The following is a 12822-nucleotide window of genomic DNA, read 5'->3' as shown; positions in this document are numbered from 1 at the left end:
CATGCTTGCGCTCCATTGCCTCTCATCTTCTGCATGCACATAAATGCAGCAGGCACACCCCTCTCTCCACCCACCTCAGGAGCCGTATATGATCTTCATCCCACTGCCCTGGCTCCACTTTCAAATAGGCCCCGGCAGGCAGAGAGCAGAAGAGAAAGTTCTCTTCTACTCTCTGTCCACCCCAGGCTGTTTACAAAGGGAACCATCCTATCAGGATGAAGATCACACCTGTGCCTGGGATGCAGGAGGAAGGGGCTCTTCCCAAAGGGGGAGGGGAGGGGATGAAACAGAGGAGGGGAGGGTTGTAATATGGGTGGGCAGAACAGAGGTGGGGAGGGAGCAAAGCAGGGCAAGAGGATAGTAATAGCCACAAAATCTTTGGTGCCCAGGTCTACTGGGATTCCCAATGCAGAGCCCAGGTCTACCTGCTCATACAGTGTGGGAGTTACCAGACACACTCCGAAGTCCCTCTAACATCTTTTAAATAATAAAAAAAAATCATTGCAGAAAATTAGCATAATCTTATCTAGGTTCACACTGGAATGGAAAATGTCCTGTTTGCGCCAAAAAATATTTCTGCAGCAGGTGTAGCCCCTCAGCTATGTCCATGAGCTTCTGTACACTCCATCACGGCAAGCAGATCTGCATGCCAAAGAGCTACTGTAGCAGGCCATTTGCCTCCCAAATTTGACATTGTGTGCCATTTATGCATTCTTTGGCCCAAAACATATGGCTTTCGGTAGTAGCAGCAGCCACGCACCTAGCTTCCCATGCAGGCAGTGAGTCCAGGTGAGATAGGAAAATATAAGATCCCAGGAAATTTCTGACCCCCCCCCCCTTTGGCTCCTGGGTTCCTTTTTTGACCCCAGACCAGGGTACAAATTATCCCCTTTACCCCACTCTCATGGGCCCTGCTAACCCCTACTTAGCTATGAAGAGACTCTTTGGCAAGTTCCCATCTTTCAGCCTAATCTATCACAGGTTTGATCTAAGGGCTGAAATGGAATAACATTTAGGGAGCGTGGGTAATCGTAAGTTTGGTGGATGTCCATGAGAAGCAGAGCTTTCTCAATGGTGGTGCAGACTCCTTGGAACGTCATCCCTCTATAAGCCAGACAGACACTGACCTGGTATGCCTTCAGGCATCTAATCAAAACATGGCTCTTCAAGAAGGCTTTCGGTGCCAACCGATAAGGGGATTCTCTTACCTCTGATTATTTTTATTCTTTTTTCTGTATGCAAAAAAAATAATAATTAAAAATTAAAAAATTGCCTCCTTTTATTTTATTTTATCTCTTTGTTTTTATTGCTGAAGGATTGTGTTTTATTATTTATGAAAATTAATTGTTATTTGTATTATTATTGATAATTCTTGTTAGAAAACTCCCTGGTTCTCACGGGAGAAAGGCAATATACAAAGATAAATAAATATTATTTACATCTTCTTGAAGGAAGGGCTGCCAATGACTGCAACTCCAACATGTTCATAGAAGTTCACTGAGATTCACTGCTGTTCCTGGAAGGGGGGGGGGGCAAAATGCTAAGTTTTGCAAGCTCCCAAAGTTTTCGCAACTGCAACTGGCTCTGAAGGCGAGGGGAAGGGACTGCTTTACACCAGCATTCAGGAGCCTGCAAAGCTTAGCATTTTAACACACACCCTGACCCCAGAACACCAGTGGTGAGATTCACTGTATTTCTCAGGAGGATTCCACAATCTCTCTGAGCTTGGCAGTGAATATCCAATATAGATATTAGTGGTGTGCAATTAGTGGTGTGCAATTTGGCCGCATGGAAGCAGCACCCACACCACAGAGATAATACATGCATAGGTGTGAAGAAAGAGAAAGCTGTCATTTCATCTAACAAAAAAACAAACTCTCTGCCTATGAAGAAATGCCATGGCAGTACACAGATAATCAAGGCAGAAGTGTTGGAGAAGAAATCACAATAGCATAGAGCTGCAATATCTTCTCTCTCTAGCCACCAAAAAGTTTCTGTGGCAAGGCAGAGCCATCTCACATAGTAATATCCTTTAGCTTTCTCCCCACACCCTATGCCGCCTTGGGGGAGAAAGGCGGAATATAAATCAAATCAAATCAATAAATGAATGAATGAATGAATGAATGAATAAGCAATTCTCTTCCAGGGGCAGACCTGCCATTGAATGAACGAGACAAATGCCCTGGGCGCAGAGCCTTACTTGACTTTTAGGACCACATGGACTTTCCGACACGATTGAAAACTGTGCTTTTGGTTTGCTGGAAAGCACAGTTTAAAACATCAGGGAAGCTTCAGGCAGGGGGGCGGATTTGTGCACGGGGGCAGTGGCATCCTGCCGGGGGGCACCATCACGGACCTTTACCCCGGGGCACAGGGCTGGAGAGGTCTGCTATTGCTCTCTTCCTTGGTTAAAGGTATTTCCATGGTACATTGGTAGCATGTCAAGTGTGAGGGCTGAAGCACACTGCACACTCTGAACCTTAGATTGGGGAGATGTCAAGAAGGAATTTGGTCTGTGGACTACCACTCAGTGCTAGTCAAAGGAAGGAGACAAGCCACTCCAAAAGGGAAGTCTCTTAACAAGAGCAGGCCACAGTAGGTCAGATGATGCCCTTCACCCGTAAAAAGCCTTGTTTGCTGGTCTGAGCAACTAGAAAACACAGGTCTGCCTGCCCCTTCTTCTGGAGACAGCCCACTTTCACCTTGTTTCAGCTCTGCCTTGCTCCCACTGCCAACTTGGCAGGAGTCAGCTCTGTGCTGGTGTTCCACTGTAACAGGCACACTAAATGCATTCGTGAAGGCACTTGTGCAATGAGCTAGGGCAGCTTGATAACAGGACTGAGTTACCTTGAGGGGGGAAAGTGCATCCACCACAGACAGCACACATGATATTGGCTGAAATTCAAGGGACATGAGTCAAGCATCTGCTTGTGGTGGGGCTCAGCTGCTAGGGAAATGTTTATATTTCCCTCTTACCGTGTTCCGAGAATTCTATTAAAGAGCATTGTTTTACACCCTGGCCATTTATCAAACTTATCAAAAAGATGACATGATTTATACTTATGAAGAGAAAAATGATATTGGGAAGGAATATGAAGGAAACCTATTTGTTCTATCTCAGTCACTGAGAGTTTTCAAATGACACAGGGCCCAATTGTATTCAGCTTTCCAGCCCAGGTGCAGCTGCAGTGCAGCCCCTAGGTGAGAGGACAAGTGTTCCCTTACCTTGTGGAGGCCTCCATATCTACCCTCCCACCACAGGATGCAACGCACACCCCATTGGCACCATTACACCAGAGCTGGAAAGTTGGATAGGATTTGGCCCACAGGGGCTCCATTCATTCATTTACCAGGATGGTGATCTTCTTAAAATAGTGGGGGTGAGCACAACACAGCCATGTGCAAACCTTCTCTGAAAAACATCAGCTGTCCCACTGAAATTTTCTCTCAAAATGCCTTGCATGTTTTGCCTGTACAAGGACTTCTACATTTGCCTCAGATTTCACCTCAGGTGAAATTCAGCCACAAGCAACCACAGAAGATACGTATACTGCAGTGTTTCTCAATGTTTATCCTCCACTGTACCACTTCACACGGTCCACTCATTCAAAGTACCACCGGAAGTAACTGGTGATGACATCATCACAATTACTTCTGGGTTGGGAGGCCAGATGCAATGCGACAAACACCAGTAAGAGGCTGAGGGTGGACGGGAGGGCTTTTTTGAGCATGGAAAAGCATGCTTTGGAGCTCTGCCCGCTGAGCTGAGCCTCCTATCACTGTTTCTTGTGTCACGTTTCTGGTCTCACTGCTGGGTCCAGGGGTCCCAAAAGTACTACCAGACACCACCTCAAATACCACTGGTGGTACCCATACCACTGGTTGAGAAATACTGTGTCAGTGCCTCTTTGTGCCTTAAGTGTTTCTGCACTCTTGTGGGGCAGGCTGCCCATGCTCAGCCTCAACAGCCCACCTCCAGTGCTTGCACTTTAATATACTGGGGTTCCCTCCTGAGCAACCCTTTGCCAGAATGAAAATGCACACACACGCATTCAAAGCAGAAGGTTTATGAAAGTTACACCTTACTCAGGCGACCAATGCTCATCCTGCCTAGGGCAGGAGAGAGATGGAAAAGGTACCTGGGCTCAGTATACATTCAGCATGGAAAAAAATAAAGCTAACTTGGTCTATGCTACACTACTTTGAATGCTAAGTCTAACTACCAAACTTGGCAAATGGATACTCATTCCAGCAGCACTCCGTGTGGCAGATGCCAGGCTCAATGGCAAAGAATAGACTTTCTCAGCGTACAGTTATAGGAAATTTCCATGGGACCCACAAAGTGTCAAAGGCCAATTACTTAATCAGAAACATGCTGAGTCATGTCACCCCAAGTTGTTGTCCAATCATAATTCATGTCACTTCCTTGTGTCCTTCTCCGCAAGCTGATCTCTCACACCTGTGTTACATTCCTCACTCTGCATTGTCTATCTTTCAAGGTCCCTGCTGGTGTCTCTGCCTGCCAGGCCACTCAGCATCTGAAAGCAAGTTCACTCTTATGTCTATTGCTCTGCCTGTTTTGCCATTTGAGTTCTAAGGCTTGTTTTCAATTTCTTTGTTCTTAAATGACCCATACTTATAAGAATAATGCCCATTACGGTTTCCTGGATGACCTTGGTATTTCTCAAATCCAACTCAACCTTTTGTTGTTGTTAGGTCATGCCAATTTTGTTACCCATAATTCCTGCTGTATCGTGGCACTGTGCAATCTTACTGCCAAACCATACATCAATTATTGTGAAATATCCCAAATGTCCCATGAACACCCTGACACAATGGTATACTGTGGAACAGTGGTTCTCACACATTTAGCTCCAGGGCCCACTTTTTAGAGTGAGAATCAGTCAGGACCCACAGTAAGTGATGTCATGACCAGAAGTGACATCATCAAGCAGGAAAAATTTTAATAGTGTGCAAACCTACCCACATTTACTCAGGAGTAAGTCCCATTGACTATCATTGTTAAAAGAATATACATAGTAGCTTGTTAAAAGTATAGGTCTGTAACATTTCCCCAAATGCAGTCACATAACCATGGAAGCATCAAGTCTAATATATTAAAAATAAAATATTGAAATGAATGGGGACCCACCTGAAATTGGCTCATGACCCACCTAGTAGGTCCTGACCCATAGTCTGAGAAACACTGCTGTAGAATATGAGCAAACTCAGTGGCTTAGGCAAACCACTTCTCAGTTTCAGCTGCAATATGGAGATGAGAATAATTACTTCCCTCTCAGGGTTGTTGCAAGAATTCGTCGCGATTTGCTTTGATTTGTCCAGGCGGTCTGATTTGTCTAACCAGTTCTGATTTTGCCATCTTCTAATCTATTGGATGTTTGAAGCTGAAGGTACCTTTCCAGATTGGCAAAGAAGTGTCAGACCAGATTGTCTTCGTTAGCTACAAACTACAGAGGACAAGAAAAAAAAAATTCCCTTTCTTCAGACATTACTGATTTCTCACCTGTCACAATGTGTAGATAAAAGACAGCTGCCTTCCTGAAAATTATAATCACATGGGAGAGGCCTCAGCCACTGAGACAAACTTCTAGGAAGGATATGTCTTCACTGTGTCTTAGTGAAAGTGAGGCAGCCTCCATCTGCCCTTTGCTGTAGGCTTCACACTGACATTTGCCAGCTGCATAACTTTCTATCATATTTGCTTCGTCAGATCAACATTTTCACCATTTGTTTGAGTTGCATCGGTAACAAACATATTGCTTTAAAGCGGCATTTCACAGCTACATCACAAACTCACAATAGAACTGCCCACTCAGTGATGAAACTCACTCACTGTCTGAACCCAGAAGACTTATTCCACAATTAAATGGATTTTAAGGAAACATCTCTCTTCATTCAAAGCCCTGCCACACTTGCTAGTGCTCACCATAGGTTCACATTCAGAACACTGAGTGCTTTGCTGTTTCAAGGAACCAGCTTTTACTTAATGGACTAGGTTTAAAAGTATAACATCTTGCACAACAAGACTTGTGCAGTGGTTCTCAAACTGTGGGTGACAACCCAATTTTTATTGGGTCATGGGGCCAGCACAATGTGGAAGCCGCAAGGCATTCTGGGCCATATCATGCCCCAGGATGCCTTGTGGCTTCCAAGTAGCTCCCGCATGTGACCCACTTCATTGACTGCGTCAGAATACCTTGTGATGTTGCATTTTGGGGCCCAACCAGGAAACCACAATATACTCTGTGGTACGAAATGGCAGCTGGAGCCAACAAAGTGGCAGTGGTAAAAAGTTTGAGAACTACTAGATTAGTGTTTTGTGCCCCTGCTTTTTTTGTGGATTTAACATAGCTGTTCAGCAAGATCTTGCTGTATTCAGGGCATTATCCATGGCTGCAAATATGTGACATTGGCTTCCAACAACCAAAATCGCCAGTATTGGTTGCACTCCTAACCGGAAAGTGATGGTCTTTCAACCACAAAAGTGGTTGTGACTTTTGGGCAGTCACCCACCACCTCCCTGTGGTGGTGGTGCTCTGTGCCAGTCAGGCAATGCCCACCAAAGGAGTAGCGAGCAGCAGGTCAGCCCCCCACCCTCTCTCAGTGTTGCCAGCTACAGACCAACTGTTGAAATGCACTCTGTCTCAAAAGAAAGGGGTCAGGAAACAAAATCAAAGCATAACTTCCCTCTTTCAACCAATCACAGCTCTCCCTGCAGGATCATGTGTTTTCTCCCTTTGTTTGTATCAAGCAATGTCTGTCAGGGTCTCTGGCACTGACACAGGCTCAGAAGCAAAGAGGCATGCCTCGTGTAATGGCTTTCCTGGGGTGTTTCTGCATATGTGCAGGGCCTCTGAGAGGAATTTTATCAGGGGGTACAAAGTTTCTTTTGGGCCCCTTTGCAAAGGGGGAGGGGTGAAACAGAGTAGGGAGAGTGGTGACAGGTGAGCAGAATAGGGGCAGGGAGGGGCGAAGCAGGGTGAGGGGAGGGTAGAGACAGCTGGAAAAGTCTTTGGAGCCCAGGTTTACCCACCCATGTGGCATCAGTAGTGTCCCCAGCATCCCCAGTCATAGTAGTGTCCCCAGCATCCCGTACAGGCAACAAGACTGAGTAGATAGGAAAATGTCAGATCCCAGAAAATTTCTGGGCTCCCTCCTTTGGCTCCTGGGCCCCCCTTTTGACCCTGGGCCTGGGTACAAATTACCCCCTTTACCCCCCTCTCCTAGGCCCTGCATATGTGTGCTGCCTTTCGTCATTTCCTTCAACGGGGAGCTGACACACAGCTCTGTCTGTTGCTTCTGATGAGGCTCTCCCTGCTGGCTGAACCTGGAGTCCCTGCCTATTTCAACCCTTAGCAGCCACCATCCATTGAGGAGTTTATTGGCAGCGCCCCTCCCTGGTTTGTGTGTGTGTGGTTTCTTTAAATGAACTGAGCTAGAGGTGGAGCAAAACAGAGCAGCTTTGGAAGAGAGGAAATGTGTTTTTAAAAAAAAACTAAAAAAAAACTTGGTGCATCCTTTCTTTTTTCTTTTGCTGGGCTAGGTGAGGCTCTGCCTCCCATGCTGCCCCTGACAGCATGTTCCTGCCAAGAATGGACTTTCTTGGCAACCTAGTTAGGGGTGAGAAAAGGCAGGGCCTCTCTTGGCTGAGTTGCTCCATCACCACCTTCTCACAACATCTTCATCAGCACATTGAACTGTCTCCCAGAGACTCCCACAGTGATGCAGAGCTTCTGGGGGATGCTTCCTGTGCAGATGGGGAGGGGATGTTCTGGGAGAAAGCAGCAATTGCACTACTCTTTCCATGGAGTCAGGCTATTGCTGTCACACAAAGATGAGTATAGCACAGAGCCTCAGGGGTTGACCATGGGCTTTCCAAATGCCCTGGGCCTTTGGGCAAGTGCCTGACTTAGTTGACTTGGGTCCTGAGGAGACTGGAATATACATAGGGATTCTCTTTGTCAAGCTAGAATTTCCAGAATTATCTGGGTGAAATCAAGGTTGTCCCACTGGTATAAAACAGGCAGAGATCTTTGGCTAAAAGCAGTGGCGTAGCTAAGGGGGTGCAGGGGGTAGCAGTTGCACCAGGCATCAAGATTTAGGGGGGCAACAAGCTGAGCTTGACACTAGTGATCAAAATTGTGAAAATCTTGGTATGTATGAATAATACCATCATGTTATATATCATTGGAAATTTAATGCAGAGTGCAATGAAACAAACAGCACTGGAATATCTGTTTTCTATCAAAAGTTATGGCCAATTAACCAGAAAATGAAAACACAACTGCCTTGTGGAACAAACAGTGGATTTGCTTAACTCCAAACAGACCTTTGAGACTGTTTATTCTGAGGGCCAATGAGATGTTATTAAGACACAGCATGGAACCAATAACTTTTTATTTATTTACTTAATTAAATTTGATTTTGTCATGCAGAGGGGGCTACAAAATGTTCTTTGACCCCAGGTTGTAGATAGATGCCTTAGCTATGCCACTGACTGGGGGGAGGCAGCAGAGCAAGTGGGTGGTGAGCTGCTGGGGAGAGGAGGTGGGTTCCTCCCAATTTTCACTTTTTAAAAAACCTGGGTGTGATGTCACTTCCAGTTGTGACATCACTTCTGGGGCAACATTTTGAGCTTGGCGCTGGGCTAGACAATCATTAGCTACGCCACTGACTAAAAGCAATAAAGATGACTGATAGTATATGTATCAGGGGTCTCTAAACTTTTTGGCCAAAGGGTTGGTCAAATATCTGGCACGGTGTCGAAGGCTGGGAAAAAAATTAAATATTACATTTAAATAAATACATTAGAGATGGAACTTAGATGAATGGGCTCAAATGTCCAGGATTTCTCCAAGCACCAACATAGTCAAGGAAATAAAGCACACACAAGCACAGCTCTGGTTCTGTTTGGTCAACTGGGCCAGAGGCTCTCAGGGGATCAGAGGCTGGCCGCGGGTCGAATAGAGGCTCTCCATGAGCCACATCTGGCCCTCGGGCTGGGGTTTGGAGACCCCTAGTCTAGATATGTCCAGTGCTGGTTTCTTTGAGTTTGGTTCCTTTTGTGTGCATTGTGCTTGGATGCTACAGTATTAGAAAGCCTGATCGATACCATCTTGCATACAATAGCACTTCCCATCCTGTGCTTCCTAGAGTGACTTTTCTGTTCTGTTCATTGCCATTTAATCAAAATTGATCATTAACCATATGATAAGCAATACATTTTAATTACATCCACATACCAGTTCACAGAAAGAAGAATTTCATGCTTCCCTAGGTGCACATAAAAGTATGATTTTCCAATCCATTAAGGAAGCCAAGGAAGGAAAGGTGAACTGCACAGGGACTCAGTTTAACACTGTGCCACATAAATGGATGCCTAGAGAGAGGGGAAAATATCCCGAAAGTCACCACGCAGTTGATGGAGTGCAGCCGCTGGTAAAAGATTATAAGGCAATTTTCATGAGATTTACTGTAAGCTAGTAAACTACAAAATGGCAGAGGGCTGAAAATGAAATTAAACTAGGTTGTACATCAATGGTGATTTTGTTTTCAGCAGCCATGAACTTTAAAATGAATTAAGCAGAGAGCAAGTTGAGATGTCAAAAGCCCCTAGGGATAAGTGTAGGAGTAGCCTCCAGGGAGGCATCAAGGCAAGACGGTAGCAGCAGCAACAGAATTGGGATGTTGGGCAAATGTGACATTGTTGGCTTACATTTATTTAGAAAAGCTAATTGAATAAAAGAGGGATATATTTGTGGTGCAGGGATGAGAAAACTCTGGACTGATCTGAAGAAGTTTCCGGAAGGGCAACTTAAAATAGTTGGCAGTCATTTCTCTCTTGAAATCTGTTTGCAAGGCAAAACTGTCATTGTTTAGTGATATTACAAATGCCTTGTTAAGCGCTTCCACTTGTCTTCTTAGGGTTGGCACTGAAATTTCACACAACATGAAAGTCAAAGCAAATGTCAGAAGGAATGTTCAGGGGAAGTCAAATGAGTTTCTATAAGACTAGAGAAATAGCACAGGGAAGGGGGATCTGCATATTCCTAGTTCCTGTTGGAAAACAGGTACAACCCCTCTGAAAGGACACCAGGGGGCAGGGTACTGTCCACAGGTCTACCTGTCTCAGACCTTTACCATATTTTGCCCCTCTTTGACCTGTGGGGTTGGTTCTCTATCTGGCTTTCTTCCTTAATTTTTTCTCTCTCCTGATCCCCCACAATGCACACTTCTCTCCATCAGCTCTGCATGGAATCCACCATTTTATGAGGTCTCTCACACACCCATGCCAACAGAATAGTTCTATTTCAAAGTTTAGGACCTGTACAGCCAACAAAGATGTTCAGGCTTGTGAGCTGTGAGTGAAATGGTTTTTTTAAACATTTTTTCTACATATGCTTCTATCACAGCAGCAAATCCAGTGAGGGTTGGTGGGTTGCTTCAGGAATTTCGCTTTATACTTCTGCTTAATATAGTCTATGCCTAGACACCCTTTCTCCATCAGTTCCTGTTGTGTCAGCACAGGAGCTACTTATGCTACCTTTGGCCATCTATCATTGTTCATTTCTGATGAAGGCTGCGAGGAAAGCAATGGTAGGGAGGTGCCATAGCCTACTAGCAGAGCACATATTTTGCATCTAGAAAGTCCCAGTTACTGATGTCTCTGATTAGAAGGATTTCAGTTTACATTTGTAGGACAAATGGCTACCCGAGACCTTGGAGAATCTGCGAGGAATAGATGGTTCTGGGCTAAATGAACCAACAGTAATGGTAGCTCCATAAGTTCAAACACAAAATGCTTGGAAACCATATCACACTTCTTCTGTCTCTTCTCTTGTCAGAAAGACTTTTCAGTTCACTGGCTTCTCACCTTTGCCACTCTCTTCTGTCTTGCATTCTTCTGCTCATGTATTTTAAATTTCCTGCTTTTCATTTTACCCATCTCTTGCTTTTCTCTTGGCTTCCTTGATCTACTATCTTCACTTAAACATCTTCTGTTTGTTTGAAGATCCATCTTCAGGGATCTTGAAGGACCCCTTCTTCAAAGCATTGTCCCTTGAACATCTTTCCACCTATTCCTTTCCTCCTGTTCCTCTGGTTCACATTCTCTACTTTTATGGGTTTTCTTTTATTTTTTTAGATTGTTTTCTGCAAGCAGGGTTTTTTTTTTTTAATCTGTTTAAAAAATTTGTATCCCACTTTTTCCCTCCTACAAGGAATGCCCACTAGTAATTAAACACTAGTAATTAATTATACAAAATTTGATTTACTGAGCTGCCAATCTCTCATTCTTACCCATTCATTATTGTTTGTGGGGCTCAGTAGTTCTAGTTAGACACAACAAATGAATTAATCCCAAAATGTCTGTCACAGCCACTTCCTCACGGCCTCCATCAGGAGATATCTTTAGGACAGTGTCTTCAAATGTTTGGAGAACAGCCCCCTTCAAAGAAAGAGCTCCCTCCCCATGGAAAGCTTTAAAAACCAAAGCACTATCCTGGCTAACTATGTGCTGCCTACAACCACAGCAACTCCTTGAAAACCCATCACATAGCTGCTGGGTCCCAGGTCTTCTGCTTCGCCCATGGCAACAGATACAATTTGAACAAGTAACCCAGTCAAAAATGGAGACGACAGAGTTTTAAAACAAGCAACAATTCAGAAAGCAAGTTGCTCAGATGGGATGGTCCCTTCCTTGGCGTTCCAGACATCCTAATACCTTATTATGGGGGCATTTGGGGAGTGCCCACCAATCTGCAGAAATGTTAATGGAAATGTGTCTATGAAGACAAGCTGGTGCTGAATGTCTACCAGCCCCAATTCCCACTGTCATAATACTTCACCACATAGTACTTTCCTATGGCCTCTCCTTCCCCTTTTGTACATGCCTTGGGACCCACCAGCAGCCTTACCTGAAGCCTCTGCTCCCTTCTCTCTCTTCCCTCCACTCCCATTCTGCTGCTGTTCAGCCCTGTGGCCATGACAGTTAAGAAAAACAATGGCTTTGTGACATCATCAGTAATCACACCAACCCCTGCGCTTGCCTCAGAGCTCTTTAGAACTTTCTTTAGGTAATCTGGTTGCTAGGCATGCAGTGTAGTCTGGGGTTGAAAGCTGAGGGTTGGTGATGTAATAGCTGTTAATGTCACAAGGGCACTGCTCTTTCCCCAATACAGGAAACCAGTCCCCAATGCAGTTGGGAGGGCAACCTGGGCATTGGTGGAGACTCTTTCCAATGTGAAATGATGCACCTGTCCAAAATGCCTCCTTCCTTTCAGCTTTAAGATGGCGCTTCTCTGGGAGACAGATTTGCCTGCATCCTCACAGACATCTGAGATTCTGCATCCTATGACCCCGGCAAATCAGACCCTTTTGACTTCCTTCAGGTGTAGCTTGAATCTCAGCTGCAGTAGCAAATATTAGTTTTATAACTATAAATGAGTGTGTGGAGGTGGGGTGCGTGGAGCTGGGAGGAAATGTTATAAGAAACCATATAACTTGCTGAGACAAAAGAAAATGTAAACATTTGTAAATGTTTCGTGTGGCTGTCAAATATAGCCACATAGAACATAGACAAACTCTTCACAGCAATTTGCAAGGAGACTGGCTGCCTTGGAACTAGTGGTCCCTTTTGAAGCAGAAGATATGTAAAATTAAGTAATGTTTAATCAGAAAAGAGGGGGAAGAGAATTTGTGTGTGTATGTGAGAGAGAGAGAGCACTTTATAAAAAATGATTTTCAGTCTTAGTTTTCGAAGTGCCTATCCAGGGGCCAAACAATGTAAATATTGCATCATGG

This window comes from Tiliqua scincoides, chromosome 3, assembly GCF_035046505.1.
Source record: "Tiliqua scincoides isolate rTilSci1 chromosome 3, rTilSci1.hap2, whole genome shotgun sequence".
Lineage (NCBI taxonomy): Eukaryota > Metazoa > Chordata > Lepidosauria > Squamata > Scincidae > Tiliqua > Tiliqua scincoides.
Note: the sequence above shows the minus strand (reverse complement) of the source record.